General features: G+C 32.0%; 1 pseudogene across 1 annotated transcript; it reads right to left on the bottom strand.

Moving 5' to 3' along the window:
* Positions 1-22,884: 22,884 nt before the first annotated feature.
* On the bottom strand, positions 22,885-26,780 carry LOC111302872 (putative vacuolar membrane protein YML018C; annotated as a pseudogene). Its single transcript, XR_016326514.1, has 8 exons — positions 26,282-26,780; positions 25,337-25,716; positions 24,845-25,061; positions 24,045-24,115; positions 23,850-23,945; positions 23,586-23,702; positions 23,354-23,488; positions 22,885-23,310 (listed from the first exon to the last, which is right to left on the bottom strand). The product of XR_016326514.1 is annotated as a putative vacuolar membrane protein YML018C (transcript).
* Positions 26,781-27,780: the final 1,000 nt, after the last annotated feature.

Below are 27,780 nucleotides of genomic sequence, written 5' to 3' on the forward strand. Positions count from 1 at the left end.
AAAGGGAAAGAAACATAGAACAAGAAAAAGAATAAAAAAGTAAAAACAAATAAAAACCAATCAAAGAGTGCCATATGGATAAGCTGAGGGGAGATCTAATTTTAATCAAAATGAATAAAATTTATCTTATGGATTTTATTTGATGTTGCTCATTTAGGCCAACTACTAAATATGGGCTTTTCATCTTAAATTAGTTACACTTACACAAGGACCACAAATTCATGACTTTGGGCTTGTTTAGAAATAACATATTAGATAATGAGGGCTTGTTTATAATTAATTGTCATAACGTCTAGATCCAAGGATCCATTGCTAGACACTGACTTAAGGAGTCGCCACCAATCTTTTTTATCTAGGTGCAATTGACCACCTAAGGAATCTATCTTTTCAAGGAACACCTAAGCTTAAGGGTCCCTAAAAGAATAGGTTCAGGTCTACTAACTAGAACATGGTTCGAGAGTTCAGCTACATGTGAGGAAGGTTATAACACCCTCACAATACCCATCGAAAGATGGTACTAGCTTAATTTGTGTTATCCAATAAGCCTTAAAATTTATCAAGTAATTAACTATTCAAAATTATTCTTAATTGACTATAATATTTTTAGCAGAAAATTGAAAAAATTTTCTCACCTCAAGAGTATGCAAGGAGACTATTGTTTCATTTGCAAAGGCTCTATTGTCAGATTATTTAACATTAAAGAAAATTCAATAAAACAAAAAAAAAATAAATAAAACAAAAAAAAGAAAAAAATTATTCAACTTTAGGCATAAGTCTTTTTCTCTTCAAAAAAAAAACTCATTGCTTTCGTACAAGGAAAATTGATACCTTCAACTTTTCTCTAAAAAACCCTTTTTAAAATATTATTTTCAAAGAAAATTGATACTTTCAACTTTTCCTCAAAAATATTTTTTAGAAAACTCATTTTTAAGGAAAATTAATACTTTCAACTTTTCCTCAAAAATATATTTTAGAAAAACTTATTTTTAAGGAAAATTGATACTTTTAACTTTTCCTTAAAAATATATTTTTTTAAGACTTATTTTCAAGAAAAATTGATACTTTCAACTTTTCCTTAAAAATATATTTTTTAAAATTTTATTTAAAAATAAAAAATAAAATAAAATAAGAAATACTAAATAATTCTAATATAATCAATAAATAATAATAATAAAATAAATTAAAAAAAATAAAAAAAAAATCTTGGAATGGCTCGGCTTAGCGGCTCTGCTCGGCTTGGCTCGGAGACGCGGCTCAGTTTGGCTTAAAAAATGGCTCGCACTCGGGTCACATGCAGGTCAAACGCGAGTTAGCGCTCGGGTCAGATCGTCTGATTTCAAAACACGTGGATCCTCTGAGAATAGCAACGCCAAAATGACATTGTTTTCAACAAGTATAAAAGGCTATAACCTTTGTTTTTCAGCAGATCTCTCATTCCCTCTCTCTCTCTTCCCTTCTTTTTTTCATACCACTCTCTATCTGACCGAAGAACTCTGATTAAATCTCGTAGAATTTTGAAAAATATCATCGAAATCTGAGTTTTTCGTCGAAAGTTCATCAGAAAGTTGGTCAATTTTTGGAAATAGTTACCGAAAACTAGGTAGCTAGCTGAAAAATTCAACCGATGCCGAAAAATTCACCAAAAAACTCAAACTTCGTCGAAAAATTCAATCGAAATCTGAAAATTTTCCAGAAATTTTTAGAAAAAAAATCGCTTAAAATTCTCCAAAATTTTTAAAAAATTCTTGAAATTGCTTCTGACCTTTTTTAATGCGTTTTTTCCTTCTCTTCTGCTCTCCCTCTCTTTTAATGTTTATTTTCTCTGTCTGTGTGTCTTTTTTATGTGTTTGTTTCAGCACCTATTTATAGGGATTGATCAGAAGAGTTTCTGATCAATCCCAATTTCCTATTGGATTGGGATTCAATCTTTGAATTCAATCTGAACTCTATTGAATCTCAAATTCACGGTAGAACTCTAAATCTTTATCCTAATCCCAACCAAATAAGAAGAAAAAGAAAAAATAAAAATAAAAATAATATAATAGATAAATAATAAAAATATATATAATAATATATGTTAAGAGATAAATAAATATATATATATGTATATTAATAAATAATAATAGTAATAATAAATAATAAAAATTTAGAAAAAAAAGAAAAAATAAAAATAAAATAAAATAAAAATGGACCTACCCATTTGGACCAGGCCCAATTGATCCGGGCCTGGACCAAATTGGGTGTCTACAGCTGTCCCTCTTTGCATATTTTCTATGAAACAAAAATTAGGCAAAGACGTAGACACCCATTCAAGACTCTACTCATCTTTTTTTTTTCACTTTTTTTGTGTTAAAATTTGATTAAAGCTCCTCTAAGCAGAGGCTCAACGACTTTGAAAAACATAAACAAAGCTCTTCTAATTAGAGGCTCAACAACTTTGAAAATAAATAGCTCTTCTAATCAAAGGCTCAATGATTTTTGAAAAGTAAATTGCTCCTCTAATCAGAGGCTCGACGACTTTGAAAGATAAATAAAGCTCCTCTAAACAGAGGCTTAACGACTTTTGAAAAGATAAACAAATCTCCTCTAAATATAGGCTTAACAACTTTTAAAAATAAGAGGCTTTTCTAATCAGAGGGTTAACGACTTTTGGAAAGATAAACAAAGCTCTTCTAAATAGAGGCTTAACAACTTTTAAAAAATAGATTGCTCCTCTAAACAGAGGCATCACAACTTCGAAAAATAAATTGCTCATTGACAATCATGTCCAAAGGAGTTGAAAATCGTGTTTGAAGGAATTTCAAGAGATTATACCCAAAGGTCTTACAAATCAACCCTGATACCGAGAGATATCCTATTTCAAGGATTAAAAACTTACCTGACTAGCTTTTTCTCAAATTTGAAAATGTCTTCACATCTGTCTTTTCTATGTGGGATGTTGGAACACCCCTGCTTTATACACTATATTTTTTTGAATGTAGTATATACTATGCAATGCATGTGAAATTCAATGCATGCTATGCAAATGTTGGCTAATTAATTCCTATTCAATTGTGTACTCAAGTTTCTCAAGCTCTTTTCTTGGGCCCTAAACCCTTGATTCTTCAAAGATCAAATTATGCTGCTCTTTTAAGATCGAGCCAGTGTAGCTCTCAATCATCTCTTCCACTTAATTCTCACATTCTTCATGTAAAAAATCTCTTTCCAAATTCAATGTCCTTATTAGGAACGAAACATCTCGATTCTGCCTTTATCACTTTTGACTTTTTCAATGTAATGTAAAAATCTTTCATGCCATTATTCATTTATCAATCATTATTTCAAAATCAAAAAGTAAGAATGCATTTGCACATTTCTTCCATTATAGGGTATTAAGAAGAAAATAATAAGAATGGTTAAGAAACAGTTAATAAAAGAGGTACATAAATAGTGAAATAGAATATCTTTTATTAGCAAAATGTTGGCAAACTTTGGCCAAGAAAGAATTATAAGGGTAAGTATGGGGAGACAAAGCCCAAAAATGAACAATCGGACAATCATGATAACACATCTTAAGGTTCTTATGAAAATTCAACCATCTGATGCATTCAACCACTTAGAGCTCCTTTGAATTTGCTAGTCTCCATGCCAACATATTTTCAAATTTGATGCTGTATTCTCTTTATCTAAGCTACCTTTTTTAGTTTTTAACTTAGATAAACCCCCTATGACTCAAACTGCCTTTTTAGGTTTTTCACCTTCACTTTTTCTTTTCTTTTTTCTTTTTTTCTTTTTTTCTTTTCATTTTTTTTCATTTTCATTTTTTTTCATTTTTTTTCATTTTTTCTCTTCTTTTTTTATTCAAGCATAGTATTTCTTCACAGCGTCAGAATTTATAGGATAAGATAAATCATTTTTATCTATCTCAGTTAGTATCAGTGGTCACCCGAAAAAACCCGTTTCACCACATACGGCCTTTTTTTAATTTGAAGTCTATTTTTCTCTATTATCATGCTGGGTTGAGAGGATTCTCTTCAAGACCAACTCTCCTTCTCGAAAGTAACGAAGTTGAATCTTTTTGTCATGAGCCCTCATCATTCTTCTTTGATATAACTGACCAGGCACAGTGCAGTCAATCTCTTTTTTTCTATAAAATTTAAGTGTTCATAGCGTTCTCTAATGCATTCAGCTTCTTTCAATCTAACTTTTTTTAGAACCCTCAAGGATGGGATCTCCACTTCCACTGGTAGTACAACTTCCATCCCATAAACAAAAAAAAAAAGAGATTGCCCCAGTAGAGGTACGCACTGACGTTCGATATACATGTAGCGTAAATGGTAACTTCTCATACCAATCTTTATAAGTCTCGATCATCTTTTCAAGAATTCTTTTTATGTTCTTGTTGGCTGTCTCAACTGCTCCATTCATTTTCGGACAGTATGGTACAGAGTTATGATGCTTGATCTTGTATTGAGCACATATTTTTTACATTATATTACTATTTAAAGTCTTGACATTATTTGAAATAATTCTCTTCAGAAGTTCATATCTACAGATAATCTATCTTTTTATGAACTTGTAAACCATAGATCGTGTTACATTTGCATATGATGTTACCTCTACCTATTTTGTGAAGTAATATATCATCACAAAAATAAATCGATGCTCGTTTGAAGCTTTTAGGGTGATAGGACCAATGACATTCATGCCCCATATTGAGAATGGCCAATGTGGTGCCATAACATGTAAAGCAGATGGTGGAGCATAGATCTTATCAGCATAGATCTTACATTTATGGCACTTACGAGCATAGTCAATACAATCACTCTCTATTGTCAACTAGTAATATCCTGCTTTCATGATCTGTCTCACCATCATATGTCCACTGGCATGTACCCCACATATTCTATCATGTACTTTTTCAATGATTTTCCTTCTTTCAGGCTTACTTACGCATCTTAGTAATACTTGATCACGATTTTTTTTGTACAGAATATTCTTATCCAGGAAAAAGCTCATAGACAATCTTTGGATGACCTTTTTATCATTTTTTGTTGCTTGAACTAGTATTATTGATCTTTAATATACTATAAGATATCATAATACCAGCGCTTCCCATCTTCTTTTTTTTTACATTAAAACAACGAGCTGATATATTCTTAACATCTAACCTGATGGGTTGAATGTCAGTATTATCATTAATTCGAATAATTACGATCAGAGTAGCCAAGGCATCGATAATCAGATTCTCTTTTCGAGGTAAATGATCAAACTGGATATCTTCAAATTACTTTATCAACTCTAAAATATACTTATGATATGAAACGAGTTTTGAATCTCTCATCTCCCATTTTTTTTCAACTGATATATAACTAGAGCTGAGTCTTCAAACACTTTTAATGCTTTCACTCTTCTATCTATAGTAGCTTGTAAACCCATAACACATGCCTCATATTCAATAATATTATTTGTGTAATTAAAATTTAACTTTGTTGTTACAAGGCAGTATTATTTTTTTGAAAAGATCAGAATCGCCCCAATTTCATATCCCAATGCATTGGCAACTCTATCAAAATACATTCTCCAACACTTTTCTTCATGCTTCCCCTTCTCTAGTTGAGAAATGGTCATTAAATCTTCATCAGAGAATTCCAACCTCATTGGTTCATATTCTTCAGTAGCACGATCTGTAAGGAATTTCGTTATAGCACCCCCTTTTATTACCTTTTGGCTTACATATATAATATCATATTTCGAAAGTATTACTTACCATCTAGCAATTCTTTTAGATAAAAAAGACTTCTCGAAGATGTATTTAATTGGATCTAGTTTTGTTATGAGCCATGTGGTATGATAGAGCATATACTGTCTGAGTCTTTTGACAATCTATGCTAATGCACAACATATTTTCTCTAATGAGGAATACTTGGATTCATATTCTGTGAACTTGTTACTCAGATAGTAAATAGCTCTCTCCTTTTAGCTAGACTCATCTTGTTGCCTCAGCACACATCCCATTGAATTTTCACACACTGTCAAGTCTAGAATTAAAGGTTTTCCTGCAACAGGTGACACCAACACTGGAAGATTTGACAAATATTGCTTAATTTTATCAAAAACTATTTGACATTCTTCATCCCATTTTTCAAGATTATTCTTATGGAGAAGCTTAAATATGATATCACATTTGTAGGTAAGTTGAGAGATAAATCGAGAAATGTAATTCAATCTTCTCAGAAAACTTTAAACTTCTTTTGGTGTACTCGGAGGTGACAAATTTTGAATAACCCGTATCTTATCTGGATTGACTTCAATTTCTCTTTCATTGATCACAAAGCCTAGTAACTTTCCTGACTTTACCCTAAATGTGCACTTGGCTGGGTTTAACTTGAGTTGGAACCTTCTCAATCTTTCAAATAATTTTTTGAGGCTAGTGACATGATCTTCATTCTTGTAAGATTTTACAATCATATCGTCTACATACACTTCAATCTCTTTATGCATCATGTCATGGAAGAGTACTACTATGGCCCTTTGATATGTTGCCCCAGTATTCTTTAACCTAAAAGACATGACTTTGTAACAAAAGATTCCTCATATAGTCACTAAAGTGGTCTTTTTCATATCATTTGTAGCCATTTTTATCTAATTATACCCTGAGAAATCATCCATAAAAGAGAAAATTGAATGCTTAACCGTGTTATCTACCAGTGTGTCAATATAAAGTAAAGAAAAGTTATGCTTTGGACTAGCCCTATTCAAATCATGATGTCTACACATATTCGTACCTTTCCATCTTTCTTAAGAACTGATATTATATTGACTACCCATTCTAGATACTTAGCCACTTATAGAAAACCTGCATCAAACTATTTTTTCACCTCTTCTTTGATCTTTAGTAGCATTTCGGGCTTTATTCGTCTCAGTTTCTACTGAACCGACTTACATTCTGATTTTAGGGGCAATCTGTGCTCTACTACCTCCGTGCTCAGCTCTGACATATCTTGGTAAGACCAAGCAAATACATCTATGGATTTTTAAAGTAGATCTACCAAACGTTGTCTATCTCCTAATGAAAGTGAAGTGCCAATTCTAACATCTTTCTTATTCTCTTCATCTCTTAGATTCACTAAGTTAACTATCTCCTGATGAGACTCAATTAGCTTATTTTCTTGTTCAATCAATCTCATTAGGTCCGAAGGCATAACATATTCCTTAAAATTCTCTTCATTGCCAAGTTCAGTAGTGTTAATTGAATTCTCAAAACTAACCTCTTGATTGTTATCATAATTATCTTCATGTTCATTTAAGGACCTAAAATTGGATGAAATGGGATATGTTGATAAGATATGTTTGGAAAAATGACAATAATGAAGACACAAGAAAAAATGAATGAAAATGTATCCTTCTTAATCTTTATTAGAATAATAAAAGATAAATGGCTCAAACAAGAAAGATCACCTCAATGCCTTGGGCAATAGCTATTGGGATGTTACAATTACATTGAATTAGTTTCAAAGGTCAAAGGTACTTTAGTGGCACTCTAATTGTTCAACTCATAATCTGATAGACAAAGACAAACCCACCTTTCTTGATTAAGCCTTACTTCATCTTCGATAGCATGAATGGTTAACCGGGCAAAAGCTCTTTCCATGTTTTTTTTATATCTGGGTACATGAATCCTTTAGGTTTAAAAGTTTCGTACAGGTATGGAATAACCATTAGTCTTGTTGTTTTACCCGTTGGCCTTCTCTTGATCTCTCATTCTACTACTTCATAGCCTAAGCCTAACATTTCACTATTGTCTACCACTATCGGGGGTTTTTTTATTCCTTGCAAGTTCTTGTCTAGCCTTAATCTTGGATACCAGCCCTTATTGATGACTTGACTCATCATTATTCTTGAAAAAGATTGATTTTTAAGTCTTTCACCTACATAACTAACTAATTCAAAAGATTGATGGAGTATTTTATTACTTCTTCGGTAGCCTCTATATATGGAGCATTCAACGGTTAGGTCACTAGCATGTCTTTCTCCCTAACTACCACTACTAATTGACCTTCTACATTAAACTTGATCTTTTGGTGTAAAATAGAGGGCACAGCACCTATCATGTGAATCCATGGCCTTCTCAGTAGACAGTTATAGGAGAAAGAGATATTAATCACTTGAAAATTCACATCAAAAGTGCATGACCTAATTTGTAAAGGTATCTCGATATCTCTCAGGACTTCTTTTTCGGTCTCATCAAAAGCTCTCACGATCATTTGACTGTCTTTCATATGAGAGTAATCAATGGGTAACCTTGCCAAAGTTGACATAGGCATGACGTTGATAGCAAAGCCATTATCAATAAAGACATTGGCTACGATATAGCTTTTGTACTTGACTGTGATATGCAAAGTCTTGGCATTTCTCTTTCTCTTCAAGGAAATCTCATCATCCTTAAATGAAATGTAATTCGACATGACTAGATTTCTAGCCAGGTGATTCACATATTCAACAGATTCATTATGTGTCACATATGTCTGTTTCAATACTTTTAGTAAGACATTTCGGTTTGGCTCCAAATTTAATAACAGTGATAGTAATGATATTTGTGCTGGCATTTTATTCAACTGTTCAACAACTGAATACTCATTATATTTTATCAATTTCAAGAATTCACAAGCCTCTTTTTTTAACATTGATTTCGGGCAATCTTCTTCAGGTTCTACTTTAAGGTTATTTCATCATTCTCTTTCTTTGGTTTTCTTTTTTCTAGCTTTTTCTAATATTTCTGAAATGTAGCACTTTTCATTTCGGGTAATGCTTCTTACACCAATTATATTAGAGGCATCAGCTTTAGAGACATCCGCTTCTTACCCCTGAACTACTGTATCGCAACCATATTTTTAAGGTACAGCTTTATCATCTTTATATGGGAAGGAGTCAAAACTTTAAAAGTTATCGACCTGAGAATGAGTTTGTCTATGATTGATTTTGGGTTGTTCCTACAATGAATTGTCACCGGCTTTGGAAACAGCTTTACAGGCTTATCAGTCATGGACACTTCAATATTTTTTAAGTTTTCTCTATTTTTATAGACCTTCATCTGGTATGAATTCAAGAGCTTTTGCACCTCTTGGTGAAACTGCTCATAAGTTTTGATAGAGTAACCTATTGCCCTACTATGATATTTACAATTAGTACCAGTTATATATACTCTATGATAGCTATATGGACTCACTGGTTGTATCATGTCAACTTTTCATAAAATATCAAACAGTTGACTGAGAGGTGTCTTAATGTCTGTAACTTTTTTCTTCAAATGGCACTCATGTTCTTCACTCAAAACATTCATATTATGATTAGGCAAAAGATTGTCACTAACATTTGGTATAGTCACCCCTCCTGTATCAAAGCTAATCATTCTATCCTTGATTAATCGTTGCACTTTGTGTTTCAAGGTGATGTAATTTTCAGTGGAGTGACCAGTAATCCAATAGTGATAGTCACAATAGGCTGTGAGATCATACCACTTAGGGTAAGGTGGCTTGAGGGGCTCTAATTTACTAGGAGTAATCAAATGACTGTTGTAAAGCTCACGATATAATTCTGTATAGGTTATTGGGATTAGGTAAAATACAAGGTTTTTACGAGTAGTTCATTACTCCCGTGAACCACCAATTGAGTTAGCTAGACGAGTTTGGGGTCTTGGGGTAGGCTGAGTGCTAAGACTATATGTGGTATTCTGAGGCCTAAGAGGATGTTGATATATTTGGGGATAAGATGATTGTACAAATGGTTGGTATGGGTAAGGGGAAATGTTATTTACAACAGGGTAATATGAAAGGTATCCTTATGGTGAGTAGGGTTGATAACCCCCAAATTGCTGTCTATCAAAGCTTATAGCCTGAGCTTCAGTCTCTTTCTTCTTTGGGACTCTTTGGTTGGATGCTTCACCTCTTTTCAACTTGCCATTCTTGATGACACTCTCGATAATTTTTTTTAAAATTACCATATCAGTAAAATTTTTGATTGCATTCCCCATCATTTTCTCATAATAGAGAGATTTTAAAGTGTTAATAAACAGCACTGTAATCTCTTTCTCAATCAGAAGAAGTTGTACCTAAAAAGCTATATCTCTTCATCTCTGAGCATATTCTTTAAAAGACTCATTTGCTTTTTTCTCCAGGTTCTATAAAGACAAATGATTAAGAGCTAGATCGATAATATGTCGATATTGACTGATGAAGTCATGAGCCATATCGTTCCAAGAACGAATGCAGGTTCTGTCCAACTGGACATACCACATGGCAGCAAAGCCTATAAGGCTATCTTGAAAAACATGGATTAATAGTTTTTCATTATGGGCATGGGTTGCCATCTTCCGATAATACATGGTGATATGAGTTTTGGGGCACTTCGTACCATTATATTTTTTAAATTCTGGTACTTTAAACTTTGGAGGAATGACTACATCCGAGATTAAGCACAGCCCAATAGCATCAATAGAACCATAAAATCCAATCCCTTCTACAGCCCGTAATCTTTGTTCAAGCATACTAATCTTTGGATCTTCCTGAGACTTCGTCACTTTTGCTTTTCTTTTCTTCTAATTTTTCAAGTCATCTAGATCAGAAATCGGTTCTACTATCTTTTCAATAAAGATAGGATTTACATAGCTATGGTAATGCCTTAGATTGAAGGCTGATGGCATTCCAAGATATGTAAGATATGCAAAGTGTTATGGTGAAACCTTTTGTGTAGACTAGGCTTAAGGTGGACCAAAATCTGGATGATACAAAAGGTCAGTCACTTCTTGTGATAAGGGGCCTTGTTGGCTTGTATTTTTTTCTATTCTTTTTCCCTTGTTTAGCTTATTGAGAGTATCTAGAATCTTGCTCAACTCATTCTCAATCTTCTCCTATGCTTTTTTCAACTTTTCAAATCTGTGAGAATTTTTTTACTCCATCTATCTAGCTCTGGCTCTTGTGTTATATCGATAGATAGGGTTCTCGCTAGATGGAGCTATCCTTGAACCTTGAATATCATATCTTAGAAGTAACAAATTTATATGACTATCTTATGGTTACTTTGTTAAGTGTAATGAGTGAAAATGTAATGAATGAAAATGCATGTTTGCAAAGAACATTTACCTTAAGACGGTATTTAACTAAAAGATTTCATTTATTCTAAAAAAATTTTATTTACATTGAGTTTATCATCCTAGAATTATAACCATATAATTGCTTGATCTATTCATATTGGGCCTTGGCTTATTCGATGAAGTTTAATAGATGTTGTCCATGCTCTCCTACTAGGGCCACCACTTGTTTCAATACCTCTACCTCTTCTACCATCTCTCTTACCTTGCATACCCTTTTACAAATTTAGGTCGTTAGGTACTCAATGTATTTCTGTCTTCCTAAGTTCTCTCTTTTACCACACCAGACTTGGTATGATAACTCTCTGTGCTCTCTAACCAATGCAGCAATATGGTTTTCTTGTTCATTTAACTTTTGTTTCAGCCTGCTTATATAGCTATTTAATATGTTATTCTTTGTCTCTACTTGGGTACTTTTTTCTTCCAATTCAACATATTCTTGCTTTAATCTTGCATTCTCTTCAGTCAGCTCAATAATGGTTATCTCTTTAGTCTTTTTTCTCACATATAACCTTTTATGTTCTTGGTGTAGCTCTGCTAAGTCTTCAATAGCTATATCGCATTCTCTAGCAATCTTGCAAACTCTGACTTCATGACTTTCAGCTCTATCTTTTCATTGGTCTTTTTTTTCTCGAAGCTTCTGGATTTTTTGCTTTAACTTATCCTTTTCAGACTCAAACTCTTTTGTCGCAAGCTCTAATTCTGATGGTGTCTCTTTAAGTTTTCTTCTTGTTGGCGGTTGAAAGCTTTCATAAGTGAATACCATTTTCTGTCACTGTCTTGCTTTCCAAGACAAATACCCTAGGATGGCTTTATTAGTAAATGGTCAAAGACTCACTCTTCGGGGATTTTTCCATACTTTAATCATCTCATTCATCTTCTGAAATGCTTTTCGCTCACTGCAAGATAAATCTAACTGATGAAGCCCATGCGTCATAGGAATAAATTGTTCTACCCCAAATTACCTTTTCACTAAGAGTGGTGCATAATTTATCGCTCCCCATAAATCCAAAAATGGGACCATTGTATTATCCCCGCACTAATACAACATGGGTTCACGATTCATCTATGGGGCCAACCATCTTACTTCGGCATTGGTCAATTTTTGTAAGAAAGTTATCCATTCCTTTTTAGACTTTTGTTTTAACCACCCACTTTCATAAAATTCTTTGATCGAAGCTCGATTTCTGACATAAAGCTTCGAGAAAGCACCTTTTTCTCCATTCGAAATGGCTTTTCATCCATAAGTATAATAACTATATACAGCCTATAAAGCACCCTCCATTCTGACGACAGTAACTCAAAGATCTGATAGTCTCTGTTAATATTACCGTTGAAGGATTACAATCGTTGATCACACTCTCGAAGAAGTCAACCACCGCTATTTCAATGTAACCCAAAACTTTTAAAAATATCACCATTTCGTATTTAGCTAAGGTAAATATATTTAACCCCCGTTCTTCATTGGCATGTTGCACTAGAAACTTATGAAAGAACTTTCAAGGTAGGAAAACCTGTTCTTATTTTTTCTTTGTATGAGAATCCACAACTTTTTTGTCTATCCCCATGAGTTGAGCCAAACCCTTACAAAATCCTAACTTGTATTTTTTTACATATATCTTATCAGAAGCCTTGAGGTGCAAACCTAATAAAATCGAATATTCTTCGATGGTTGGTGTCATATCAACTTCATTAAAGATGAAACAGTTGTATGCAGGATCCCAGAATTACGCTATAGCTCTGATTAGTTGATCGTCGACAACTACTGCAAGAAGATGTGCTATATGCCCGTGTCTCTGGCAAAACTGCTCTTGTCTTGACGGACTCATCTTCTTTCATATTAACTAAATCTTTTAGATTATTTTATTTGAGGAGGATAGATGTTTCTTGAGACAAGTTAGAATCATATTCGATTGGTAAATAATCCCTTATCTTCAGTTGAATCTTTTCTGACTAGACCCTTACTTCGTTGGGTGACTCACAAGGTGCTAATACAGATGAAGAACAAACTAGTCGTTCTGTGGAGTCCATGAAAAAAATTTTTTGTTGAAGATCATCTTTCAAGCAAATGTTCTTTATGTAACTTTATGATATGAGCATGAACCAATGCAAAAAAATGAGAGAAAATGTTAGTATGCCCAGGAAAAAAAGAAATAAATAAATAACTAAGTAAATTAAAACATCACACAGAATAAGAGGAATGAACCATATGCTTCTGGTCAATTCTAAAAAAGAAGAATGATGGCTCTATCTATAAGTTAGGCATTCTTAAGGTTCACTATATGTGGTTTGAGGTTAAAGTCTAAAGGTTTTCAAATTGCTCCTTACATCATTGTCCATCACAGACTAGTATGGCACCTTAATCCTCACCCATTATAGGCTATAAGCAAAAAATGTTCAATTTGAGTGAGAGTATTTCACTAGCCACTGCGGAGGCATTAAACCTCACGAAAGCAATAGGTAATTTACTCCCTCCTAAAGGGATGGAGCTTGGGTATAGAGCTCATGTTATGCATATGCATATGAATGACATAATTAAAAAAGTAAATAAACATGAATGAATAAAAGAATCTATACAAAAGGTTCAATTTTATTAGGCTTTGGATAACACAAATTTATATGCTGGCCTGACTCTCAGACCTCCCCAGCGCAATCGCCAAACTGTCATAACGTCTAGATCTAGGGATCCGTCGCTAGACATTGACTTAAATAATCGCCACTAATCTTTTTTATCTAGGTGCGATTGACCACTTAAGGAATCTATCCTTTCAAGAAACATCTAAGCTTAAGGATCCCTAAAAGAATAGGTTCAGGTCTACTAACCAGAATAGGGTTCGAGAGTTCGATTACATGTGAGGAAGGTTATAGCACCCTCACAACGTCCATTGAAAGATGGTATCAGCTTAATTTTGTGTTATCCAATAAGCCTTAAAATTTACCAAGTTTAACTATTGGAAATTATTCTCAATTGACTCTAATACTTTCAATAGAAAATTAAAAAAATTTCCTCACCTCAAGAGTATGCAAGGAGATATTGTTTCACTTGCAGAGGTTCTATCGTTGGATTATTTAACATTAAAAAAAATTCAAGAAAATAAAAAAGAAAAGAAATAAAACAAAAAAGAGAAAAAAATGATTCAGCTTTAGGCATAAATCTTTTTCTCTTCAAAAAAAAAAAAAAACTCATTGCTTTCGTACAAGAAAAATTGATACTTTCAACTTTTCCTCAAAAATATGTTTTAGAAAAAACTTATTTTCAAGGAAAATTGATACTTTCAACTTTTCCTTAAAAATATTTTTTTTGAAAAATAAAGATAAAAATAAAATAAAATAAAAAATACTAAATAATTCTAATCTAATCAATAAATAATAATAAATATAAATAAATAAATAAAAACCTTGGAACGGCTCGGCTCAGCTCGACTTGAGGAAGAAAACGGCTCGGAGATGCGGCTCAGTTCAGTTCGGCTCAGCTTTTGAAACGGTTCGCACTCGGGTCACATGCGGGTCAAATGCGAGTTGACGCTCGAATCGGGTCACCCGATTTCAAAATGCGTGGATCCTCTAGGAATAGTAACGCCAAAATGATGTCGTTTTTAACAAGTATAAAAGGTTATAACCTCTGTTTTTCAGCAGATCTCCCATTTCCTCTCTCTCTTTTCCCTTCCTTTCCTCCTCCCTTTCTCTACCCGACCGAAGAACTCTAGTTGAATCTAGTCGGATTCTAAAAAATATCATCAAAATTTAGGTTTTTGGTCGAAAGTTCACCTAAAAATTGGTCGGTTTCTGAAAATAGTTACCAAAAACTAGGTAGCTGGCCGAAAAATTCAACCGATGCCAAAAAATTCACCGAAAAACTCAAACTTCATCGAAAAATTCAATAGGAATCTGAAAATTTTCCAAAAAAAAATCACCTAAAATTCTCTAAATTTTCTAAAAAATTACTGAAATTGCTTTTGACCTTTCTGAATGCCTTTTTTGCTTCTTTTTTACTCTCCCTCTCTCCCAGTGTTTATTTTCTCTGTCAGTGTGTATTTTTTGTGTGTTTATTCCAGCACCTATTTATAGGGATTGATCATAAGAGTTTCTGATCAATCCTAATTTTCTCTTGGATTAGGATTCAATCATTGAATCCAATCTGGACTCTGATTGAATTCTAAATTTACGGTAAAACTCTAAATCTTTATCCTAATCCCAGTCAAATAAGAAGAAAAAAAATAAAAATAAAAATAAAAATAAAAATAAAATAATAGATAAATAATAATAATATATAAAAAATAATAAAAAATATATTTAATAATATATGTTAATAGATAAATAAATATATATGTATATTAATAAATAATAATAGTAATAATAAATAATAAAAATTTAGAAAAAAAAATAAAAATAAAAATAATTTAAAAAAATAAAAATGGGCTTACCCATTTGGACCAAGCCCAATTGATCCGGGGTTAGACCAAATTGAGTGTCTACATTAATAATAAAATTTAAGTCAAATTGTATAATTAATAATGAAAAGTGACGAGATTTAATCTTTATATATAAATTTGTATAAAGAGAGTTTATTTACTTTTAAAAATTGTTAGTGATTTTAATTCCATTGCTAATAGAATTAAACAGTTAATTTTTTGAATTTGACATTAACTAAAATAATATGGTTTTTTTTTTTCAAAAAATTTTGAATTTGAAAGTGATGTGAATTTTTTTAATCATGTGACAAGATCATTTTCTTCTTTTTTCCTTTTTTTTAATTTTATTATTTTAAAAATGATGATAAATTTAAACTTCTAGTAGATTTTTTTCTTTACATTTTTTTGCTAAAAATAAATAAAAATAAAAAAATAAAAGAAAATTAACAAAAGAAAACAAAAAGCAAAAAATTTACTAAATAAAATCCTAATAATTAAACTTATTACTATTTCTTTCAAACTAAGATTTAACTTTTTAAAGTGTATTTAATTAAAAAAATAATCATTAAATGAAATTGGACACCATTTATTGAGACTATTAAAGTGTCATGCAATAAGTGCCATGCAACAATCTATGCAACATGCAACCATCAATGTAAGAAACCATGCAATAAGTTAACTCAGTGCCATATAACCACCTATACAACATACAATCAATCATACAAGAAGCCATGTAGCAAGTTAACTCACCACACATGCAAGAAACCTTATAATGAGTTAACCCAATGCTATGTAACCATCCATGCAAGAAGCTATGCAGCGAGTCAACTCAACTACAATATAGAAAGCCATGTAACAAGCTAGTTAACTTAATCTTCATGAAGCAACCAAGTTAACTCAATTTTCATGCAAAAAGCCATATAGCCAATTTAGTGTAATACACGTGAGAAGGCAAACACTAAAAAAACCAACAGCCAAAGAGTTGATATATTTCCTTTAAGTGCAACCTATTATTTATTGGATATTGTTGTATAAATCTTTTATAAATTAAATCATTCTTATCGTATCTTTTATAAGATATACTTTAGTTTTAGCTTAATTCTCATTACTTACATAATATACTTATACAAATTTATACTATAAATAAAACAAACATACATTCACTCTCTCACTTTGAGTGGAGTGTTTTGACTCATTAGTTTATAAGTTTATTTATGGTATCAGAGCAATTGGTGATAAAGTAAAAGAAAGTTTTTTCAAGTGTTCATGACTTTAATAAAAACATACCTTTACCTTGCAATCTTAAATGTCTCAAACTTTGTCTCTTCATGTCTCAACCAAAAAAATTATTTATTGTGACATACACAAATCTTTATTCTTGTAAAAAGTCAAGACATGATTGACTTTTTAAATAATGAATATTCGATGTCGTAATCTCATCTTACTTCATCCAAAGGGACTGATTCTGTCAAATCAAAAGATACTTCACAATCTTCTTCAAATGCTACTTTCATCTTTTAGAAAAAGTCTGAGCATCTTTTATGTAGTTGGATTATTAACACTTTATTTAAAGAAGTTTTAGGTCTTATTGTTGGCCTTAATTTTTTCATTGATGTGTGGCAAGCATTAGAAGGCACTTTTGCACAAAACTCTCAAAAAAGAGTTTTCTCTCATACAACAATTGTCAATAATTTACAAAAGTAATGAATCTTCAAATGAGTACATTATGAGAATTAAAGGTCTTTTTGATGAACTTGTTGCAATTGAAAAAAATATGCTTGATAAAACAAAAGTATATTAATTACTTAATAATCTTAGGAGCAGATATGAAACTTTTATCACCATAATGATAAAACTTTTAGTACTTTCTTCAAGGCCATGAAGCATGGAATCAACTTCATGGATCTTAATGATGTGAACTTGCACAAATGGTCTTCTTTGAACAAAGGAATAATAATGGACAAAATAAAAAACAAGGAACTGGATTTAATAAGTTTAATTCTAAAGGAAAAAGTTTTATTTTTTCAAAGAAATGGTTCTAATAGCAATAGAGGTGGAAGTGGTGTTCAATTTTATGTAGAAAAATAAGGAAAGCAGTTAGCAAATTCTAAAACCAAAAACAAACTTTTCAAATCAATCCCAAACTTCAGTTGCCAACACCACAAAAGAAAAGCTTGTTATTTGTCAAATTTGTGAAATGAACAATCACATAACCCTTAAATGTTTCAATTGCTTCAATCATTCCTATCAAGCCAATAATGTATTAGAAACTTTGGCAACACTTGTAGTTACGAAAATAAATGAAAACAAATGGTTTGTTGACACTAGAGCTATAGCTCATATAACTAATGATCCCAATAAATTAGAAAGTCTATGACTTTTTTTTAGTAATGATGGAGTCATGGTTAGAAATGGTCACGTTTTGGATGTTATACATATCTTGGTGATATAAATATTAATTATGAAGCTAAAACTATTACTTGAAAACTATTTTGTTGGTTTCAAAAATTAAAAAGGATTTATTCTTCGTTAGTTAACTCACTCATGATTTTCCTTATGATTTTGTCTTTGATGATATTAGTTTTAAAATTAGGAAAAGAAGTAGCAAATGAGTGATAGCTATTGGATAAAGATGAGAGGTTTTATATGCCTTACATGGGTGTGGTGAAAAACAGACAACCATCTTCTTAAACCATTTTAGAATGACAAATAAAGAAGTATGATATCGACATCGTGACATCCTCACTTTCGAATAATTGATTTTCTTTCTCATAATGGTTTTATTGAACTTAATAATAAGGTTAATTATGAAATGGTTTATGAAAGTTGTCAATTAGAAAAGGCATGTAGATTTTTCTTTGAAAGAATTAGTGATCATTGTGATGACTTATTTATGAAGGTTTATTGTGATTTATGGGAGCCAGCTCCTGTTAAGTCAGATGACAAATATCATTATTATGTTATATTTGTGGATAAGCACACTAGATTTACTTGGTTTTATCCCATGAGAAAAAAATTTGACTTTTTAATATGCTTTATTCATTTTTAGAGGTTTGTCGAGCGATAATTTAGCAAACAAATTAAAATATTTTAAACTGATAAAGGTGAAGAATTTGCAAATAAATCTTTTTTGAATCTTTTAGAGAACTTTAGAATCCAACATTAACTTGCCTATCCTAAAATCCCAAAGCAAAATGACTTTGCATAAGGAAAACATAAAAGCATTACTGAGTTAGGCTTAACAATGATGTTTTATGCTAAGTTACCAACTCAATATTAGGTTGATGCCTTTGCTACAACAATTTATTTGATAAATCGTCTGCCTTCCTTTAGTATCAAGACGAATTCTCTTTTTTTTTTTTAGGCTTTATAAAAAACATCTTGACTATAGTTCCATGCGAATCTTAAGGTGTAGGTGTTTTTCATATCTTGGGAAATATCGATGAAATAAACTGAAACCAAAATCCATTCCTTGTGTCGTCATTGGCTATAACATAAAGCACAAAGGCTACAAATGCTTGAACCTAACAACTGGTCACATTTTTATCTCTTGTCATGTTCTATTTGATGACTCAAAATTTCATTTTGATGACCCAAGCTTATTATACAGTGCAAATAATTTTGAAGGTGAAATTTTTGCCTATCATAATTAGCTTGAGATAGATGTTTCTAATAAAAGGATTCTTTTACAAATGTTAAAGTTTCATATAGTAGCCAAGAGACCTTTGTTGATGTGGATTCATTGTCAACAGTTAATGAACACATCCCACAAAAAATGCCTATCATATCCTATGAAAATGTGACCATTGATGAAGCTAAGACGTCTTCTTGTGTTCCTAGTGCATATCATAACAGTACAACCCCATCACATGTGATTATTGCACCATTATCCAACAATTCAACCACGCAACGAGACACTACATGTTTGCTTTAAAAAATGGGTCTTTCTGAGTTACAAACCAAGTCAACTTAGTCTGTTGATAATTTGAGTCAAAATGAAAACAATCATTCAAATGTCCTTATTAAAAATAGACACACACATCCAATGGTAACTCGTTCTTAGAAAGGAAATTTTAAACCAAATTTGAGATACGTAGAATAATGTTGCAGGTCCTAAAATACCATGTGAACTAAAAAGTGTTAAGTCGACTCTAAAGCATAAAGTTGGATAAAAGCTATGCACGAAGAAATTACTACATTGAAGTTGAATGAAATATGGGATCTTGTTCCACGTTATAAGGAAATGAATGTTATAGAAAGTAAATGAGTCTTCAAGACAAAACTAAAATCAAATAGTAGCTTTGATCACTTAAATGCTTGTCTTGAGGCCAAATGATTCCAACAAATTAATAGGTAGATTTTACTGAGACATTTTCTCTTATTATAAAATCAAGCAACATTCGACTAATTCTTACAATAACAGTTATTGGTAGATGGCTTATGAGGCTATTAGATGTCAAAAATGCATTTTTTTCATGGATACCTCATTGAATCGATTTACATGAACAACCACTTGACTTTCTTGACTCCAAATTTCCAGATCATGTATGCAAACTCAAGCACGTTTTATATGGCTTAAACAAGCTCATCAAGCTTGGTTTCACATGTTGAGCATTTTTTTGCTTGATAATCGCTTCACTTGTAGTTTTGCAAATTCATCATTATTTATTTAGCATTTTTCAAAAGGCACAATACTTCTCCTTCTTTATGTTGATGACATGGTTCTAATGAGTGACAACTCAACTCTCTTGCAAAACTTCATTGGTAATCTTGCACAAGAGTTTGTAACAAAAGATCTTGGACTGTTACAATACTTTTTTGGTATTGAAGTTCAATAAGACCATACCGGTATATTTTTATCTCAATAGAAATATGCCCGAGATATCCTTCAGAAAGCTAAAATGATTGGTTGCAAACCTCTTACCACCCCAATAGCACTTAAAACACGATTAAATTTAACAAGTTTGGAGCTATTTCCAAATCCTACAATGTTTTGAAGTTTAGTTGATATCTTGTCGTATCTTACTTTTACTCATCCAGATATTGCATATTCTGTCAACTTTGTATGTCAATTTATTGCATGCTTCTAATATTGGGACATTTTCAAGCAGTGAAAAGAATTCTATGAAATGTAAATGGTACTATTGATCTTAGTTTGTATATACATTTTCAAGGCATTCTAGATTTGTATGCTTTTTCAAATGTAGACTAGGTCGGTTATCTTTTAACACAACGCTCCACCACTAGGTTTTGTACCTTTTAGGTGGTAATTGCATATCTTGGTTGGCAAAAAAAAAAACCCACAGTTGTTCGTTCAAGTGCCAAGCTAAATACAGAGCCATGGCTATTATAGCTACTAAACTAATGTGGGTTACAACTTTGCTTTGAGAAATTGGTATTGTGCCTTCAACCATTCCCTTCCCTATTGCGATAATCTTTTTACTCTACATATGACTATGAATCTAGTATTTCACAGTCATACCAAACATGTTAAAATTGATTACCATTTTGTATGGGAGAAAGTTAATCTTGAAAATTTTGTCATTCAATTTGTCCCCACTCAAAGCCATCGTGCTGATATTTTTACAAAGCCTCTTTTAAAAGCTTCACATCAACTTTACAAGCTAAACTTGGCCTTTGCATGATACCTCGTCCATGTTTAAGGAAGAGTATTAAAGAGTGATGTAATGAGTGCCATATAACCACCCATGCAACATGCAATCACCCATGTAAAAAGCCATGCAAAAAGTCAAGTCACCACCTATGCAAGAAACCGTGTAGTGAGTCAACTAAGTGCCATGAAATCACTCATGCAAGACACCATGCACTAAGTCAACTTAGTTACAATATAAAAATCATGTAGCAACTCAATCCTCATGTAGCAACTTAGTCAACTCAGTCCTCATGTAAAAAGCCATGCAGCTAACTTAGTGAATCCATGTGAGAAAGCTAACATCGAGAAAGCCAACAGCCAATGAGTTGATATCTTTCCTTTAAATGCATTCCATTATCTACGAGATATTGTTGTATAAATCTTTTATAGCTTAGATAATTCTGATGTCATTTTCTACAAGATAAACTTTTCAAATGAATTTTCATTTCTTACAAGGTATACTTGTATAAATTTAAGCCCCATTTGTATTCTTTTGTAGTGTCAGTACAATGCAAAATCAGCCTTCAACCACACTATAATTCTATTTGGAGATCAATGGTGTGGCATGATGGGATCAATTCATCATGCTGGACCTTTTTTTTTTTTTCAATTAAACCTATAAGGGTCCAGTGAAGTTTTTTTTCTCCCAATTGTAATGTTCTTTCCTTTTATGCCTCTCATATTTTATTTTTTTTTCTTTATCTAATCTACAATACAATGATTACAGACATATGATATCATTTAATAGCTTTTGTCTTTCATTTTTTTCATTTTATTTGTTATTTTATTTTTTTTTAGTTTTTTTTTTGCATGACTTAAATTTTTAATTATTATTTTAATAAGAAATTTTTTTGTTATTAAATATTTCATATAACTTTTAATATTTAAAATTTTAATTATTATTTTATTATAATTTAATATGTATCAGTATTTTGATTGAATACAATTTTAATATATTAAATGATAAATAATATTAAAATATAGATAAAAAATAATTTACTAGTATATTTTTAAACTAATGTCTTTAATGGTTATTTTTTCTTTTTACTACAATTTACCTCATAGCTATAATTGTTTTTATATCGAAATATATATTGCACAATTGATTTTAATCTTACAACTACAGTATCCAATTTCATCTTTACAGTAACTCATTTCACCTTCACCACTGTTTTCAATATCATCAAAATTAATCCCACCATCCATTTAAATAAACCCTTATACTATAAATAGAATAAATATACACTCACTCTCTCGAGAGTGTTTTGACTCATTGATTTATACATTTCTTTAGAGACAAAGAACTACTTTTTTAATACTAATCCTTGACACACCCATTATATTGGTGAAACGATAAATAATTTTATTATTTAAGTAAATATGAAAATTTGCTACATATTTAAAATCTAAAAAAGGAGAAAAAAAATAAAAATAACTAAACTGTACAACTTTAAAATATAGAAAAAAATTCGTATAATTACCGATTTTTAAAAAAGTGATTTGAAAAGTGATTTTAAATTAAATTAAATTTTTTGTTATAGATTTTGTTTTAAATTCACTAACTGAATTGGTATTACATGATTCATCACACCAAATTCAAGAATCATCAATCAAGAATTTTAGAATTTTATAAAAGCATAGATGGGTAGTTATAAAGGGCACAACATAAAGCTTTTTTTGCGTCTACCACATGAAGAAAAACAATAAATCTTTTTTTTTTTTTTTTTGATTAAAGAGAATCTTACAATTAAGGCTCAATGCCAAAACAAACAAAAAAAAAAGGAGGATTTCCCTCTCTCTCTCTTTTTTTCCCCAACATGCTAGTAAAAAATAACAATAAAAACAAGAAAAGAAAAGGAAGACAAGGATTTCATTTACAAGATTGGTTACTGTATACCATTGCCTTCATTCCTTTCCCACAACAAACGTAGCTTGAAGGAAGTTTATACAAAAAGCAATGACGGAGATAATGGCTCCTGACAAAGAATGACGATGGTCTAATTAAGCTATGTGATTTCCACAAATGCTACAATCCCAACTTTCTTGAGAACCGGTCTGAAAGATTAGCTATTACAAATCCAGCGAGCACCTGCAATACACCATGAAACAACATAGCACTCGCAGTGTTACACAAATCTAATAAACCATAGAAAATTTTACTTGAGTGAGCCAAGAATGTAAATTGCTGAGTAGTGACGGCCATGAATGACCATGTCAGCCACCATTGCGAGAGGGATGGTAAGTGACATGCCCAATGTGGCTACTAGAGGAGTTGTCCACACAACACATAATGCCCTAGAGAAGAGAGGTAATTTGAAGAAAGATTAAGACTACATGAAACGGGAAGAGCGTAAAGTTTAGGTGCATGAAGCACTTGGAAAAGGATGCAAACCAAAAATAATCAGAGAGCACACTTCCAACAAAGCCATTCGCAAGGACTATTTCATCCAGTTTAGCAGAGTGCGGATTGCAAATTTGGGTTCTATTCCCAAGGCTGTCAAAGGCCAAACTGAAACAATATTTAAAGGAACAATTAGTTTGCTAGTTAAACATGGGGATATACTTTTGAGTAAAAAGTCAACTAATGGTTATAAGAATTTAGAAAACAACTTCAATGACTTATTCATAAGATTATTAATTCTCGAATGACTATTACCAAGCCACCATAGCGATACAAGTGTAAAGAGTCCTATGTATCCAAACAACTTTTGAACATCAACCCCTTCCTCGCCCGCGAAATTTTTTAGCAGCACTGCAACATGTTTGAAAAAATGGAAGACAAATTGACAATGTGCCTTAAGAATGGTAGAAGATGGATAAAAGAAATTTCAAATAAGAGAATCAGCCAAACCTGTAAATAGCCCATATGACATGGCTGAGAGAAGGCCAAAAAGATCACCAACAAGAGTGTGTTTCCCATTGCTAAACACAAAAATCAACTGTCAATGTTCAAAATATACATTACAAAGAGCAAGCTAGCAGAAAAGCGGAAAAATGAACCTAACACTAACAACATATCCTATGAAATGTAAGAACTCATCAGAACAACCTGTAACTACATGCAAGATACTGATATAGTTATAGCCAAATGGAAGTACCACTAGAAAATGCCTAATTACAGTATAGAAGTGCTTTTAGCCAAAGCAACTAAGTACCATGTGATTTTTTGGCCTAAAGAAAGAGATCTTCTACACGATGAAACTTAATTATCAATTTTGATATGATAATAACAAAAGCCCTGCAGCTTTTGAAAACAAGCAGGAAAGATGTGAATTATAAAAGAAAGCAATTCCGATCACTGAGCTTTTCTTTACCACAATCCAGAAAAATGTTGTGGAAAGTTGTATTGATAAACTGAAATACTATAGAAGAAACTAAAGGTACACCTGGAACTTGCAAAGAGGATTTCGGAGTACGTGTATAACCCACTAACCCTCTTCTTTGAACTGTAGTGGCTTTGGCAGCATTGTTACTTACATTATAACAGCAGTACCCAGTATAAATCAAAAGTGCATAAACACATATGTCTAGGTAAACATGCATGTATATATCTATATGTGTGGCATGGAGATCTATCAAGATAATACAATCCTGAATAAAAAGTACGCCAAGATTATACATGTTGAGACATTGAAGATAAAATGAACTTACACAGAAGAACCTGTTGAATTGTCCGCAGCCCAAGTTTTTCCCAGAGTGGTCATGGCAATACCAGCCATGCTGACAAAGACGGCAACCAACTTTGCTACATTCAATGAATCTTGACCCAGAAAAGCACCAAAAAAAAAGTGTAAAAGTCCTGAAGTAGAGGACAGCACTGTTGTACTTGCTACACTTGTACGTGCAAGAGCAGCATTTGATAAATATTGCAAACAACAAAAAACTGTTAGTGATAATTCTTTTAAGTTCCTTTGCTCATATGATTCATATCCAAAAATAATGCAGAATATTACCCAGAGAAATTATACTGTCAATGCAAAAGCTACTCTTCTGAGGGAGAATCCTTTGCTCAGTTTACAAAGTTAGAAAACCAAAAAAGATTTCCATATTCTATGCACTTGAGCCTAAAAATTTAAGAGAACAAAAGAATGCTAAAAGGGAAAAGCCGAATCCTAAATGATGCTTTGCAATCATTAATTACCTCTGTTACAAACCAGATAGGAGCAATATCCAAAGGTAGCAATCTCCATTGTGGTAAGCTCTTTGTCCTGTTTCAGAAACTGCACTTCATCTTTGTTTATAGGAACCAATGGCTTTTCCTCTGTGTGAGGTGAAAGATCTGCACCACTATCTTTCTTAGCCAAAGTCCCTTGAAGTTCCATTTCACATGTTATGTGCCTTAGAGGAGAATTAAGTTCAACGGAGGACTCATCTATGCTTTCTATATCTTTGACAGTTTTAGAAGAACGACATAGCAAGTTACATAGCCAATCCTTTATAAAAGCTATTGGAAGGTAAATTACCATGAGCGAAGCTCCAAGATATGTAACCGCAAATGGCTGCTTGTAGTCAGTAAAGATATCCTGTGCACAAGACATGGGTTAGCTTGAATTTGAAATAGCTTCAGAATATTGTAATGCAGTGTAGAATCATGATAATATGTAAGACTTCTAAAACATACAAGATTTAATGATTCAATGACACAAACCAATCATAGCATTTTACTTGCATGCTGCATGTATGAGCTTGGAACAACTGACTAAATGGAATATGATTAATTCTATTCTTTCCTCATATGCATTTAAAAACTTTTTCCACCATTCAAACATACGAAATATCCAAGCCCATACTTTGCTACAATAGTTCTCAATTAATAATGGATATGCAAACATCTGAAGAATTATAAATGAGATTAAACCCAATTAATTAACAACGAATATGGACACATGATGAATTAATTAATCAAGTAAGACCTCCAACCTATTGCTGTAGAAAAGCAGTTTTTTGGCTAAAAAGAATCTTTACTAAAAAAAAGAATTAATCAAGAACGTGAACAAATGCATAATTATGGATATATTAATTAAAATGAACAACTGGAATCCAAAGAAAAGTAATTTAAAGAAAAAAAAAAAGAGTTTGTAATCTAACCTGGGTTACTTCCGCGGAGGTTACCCATATGACAACAACAGTGGCTATCAAGAACAAGCCAGCCTTATATCTCCAACCCATCAGAAATCAGAAAAGACCCAGATGCAGAAAAACCAAAGGGATTTCAAGGATCTAACTGTTTCAACCAGATCTTTAGGCAGGTTGTTTGGCCTGCCACAGACACGTGTATGTAAGATCCAAAATGGCGTAGGCTTTAATGTTGAAGCTTCAGAGAGAGAGAGAGAATTGTGGAGCGGGTGGTGAGTAGCCAAGAGGTGGGAGGAGGAATTTTGTTTTTGTGTCAAAACTCAAATTTTGGTTTGTTAACAATTTGACTGAATTTAATTCCTTTCCCTCGTTTTTCTCTCTTGCGACAAGTCTCTTTTCTCTCCACGTTAATATTTGTTCAGCATCAAATTTGTATAAAACAAGTATTACGTGTTTACTTTATATTATTTAACATCATTTTATCATATTTATAACTTTTTTTTTTTATTTTATCATAGTTTTATATATTAAACATAATTAACTGCAATATCATATCAATTAATTTAAACACCGATCCGTTTTTTTTGTTTTTATCTTTTGATTTCTTTTCCATACACGTTTTTCTTCTTTCTCATGTCTTCAGTTAATTTCTCTGTCATGCTTTTCTCTTTCTTTCTTAACTTTTTCAATTTTAAAATTAATGAATTAATGTACTAATATCCACCCATTCATGTCACTGGGAAATTAAATTTAGAAGAGATTTTTTTTGGTGCTTATTCCTGATGTGCGTAACGTCATCTACTATTACAAAACACGATTTTACCACGAAATTTTTTACCAAGTCAACCCGGCAGATCAATCATTAATTGACCTAAACTTCGCAAATAAATTCCAAGAAGTTGCAAAAATGCTTTTTTACTTTGAAGCCATTGCCATAATTTATCATAATTCATATGTGCTACATTGCTTATAAAAATCCGTGTTATGCATACGTTATTCGTTAAATCATTTTGCATAAAATGCTACATTAATAAAACCATTTAATAAAATAATAATACCATATTTTAAGGTATAATAATTAAAATAAAATAGACTGGTTGGTATACCTTAGAAAAAAGCATATTGTAGAGAGCTAATTTTGTTTTTGTTTTTGTTTATATATTTTTATAGAAGTACAATTTTGTCATGCTTTTTGTAGTAAGATGTAAAATCAAACTACCAATATGTGCAGATACGATTGTGGTTAAGCCTTGAGGAATGTGTTTGGTTTTATCAGGCACATTTTCTTTCCACTTTTCCATCCCTAAAAGAAGCTGTTTCTTTATCGAGTGTTGGGTTTCTTTGTTCTGTTTTTTGGGAAATCAATAGGAATTTGTCTGGTTGATGATGAGAAGGTTGGCAATAAGCATGTTTCCATGGTTGGTAATATGACATCAAAGGACACTCTGCTGGAATTTGGTTACCAAAAGGCCGTGGATATATCATATGCTAGGTGGCTATAACTTTTTTCC

This window comes from Durio zibethinus, chromosome 13 (assembly GCF_047325235.1).
Source record: "Durio zibethinus cultivar Kanyao isolate XHJ-2024 chromosome 13, ASM4732523v1, whole genome shotgun sequence".
NCBI lineage: Eukaryota > Viridiplantae > Streptophyta > Magnoliopsida > Malvales > Malvaceae > Durio > Durio zibethinus.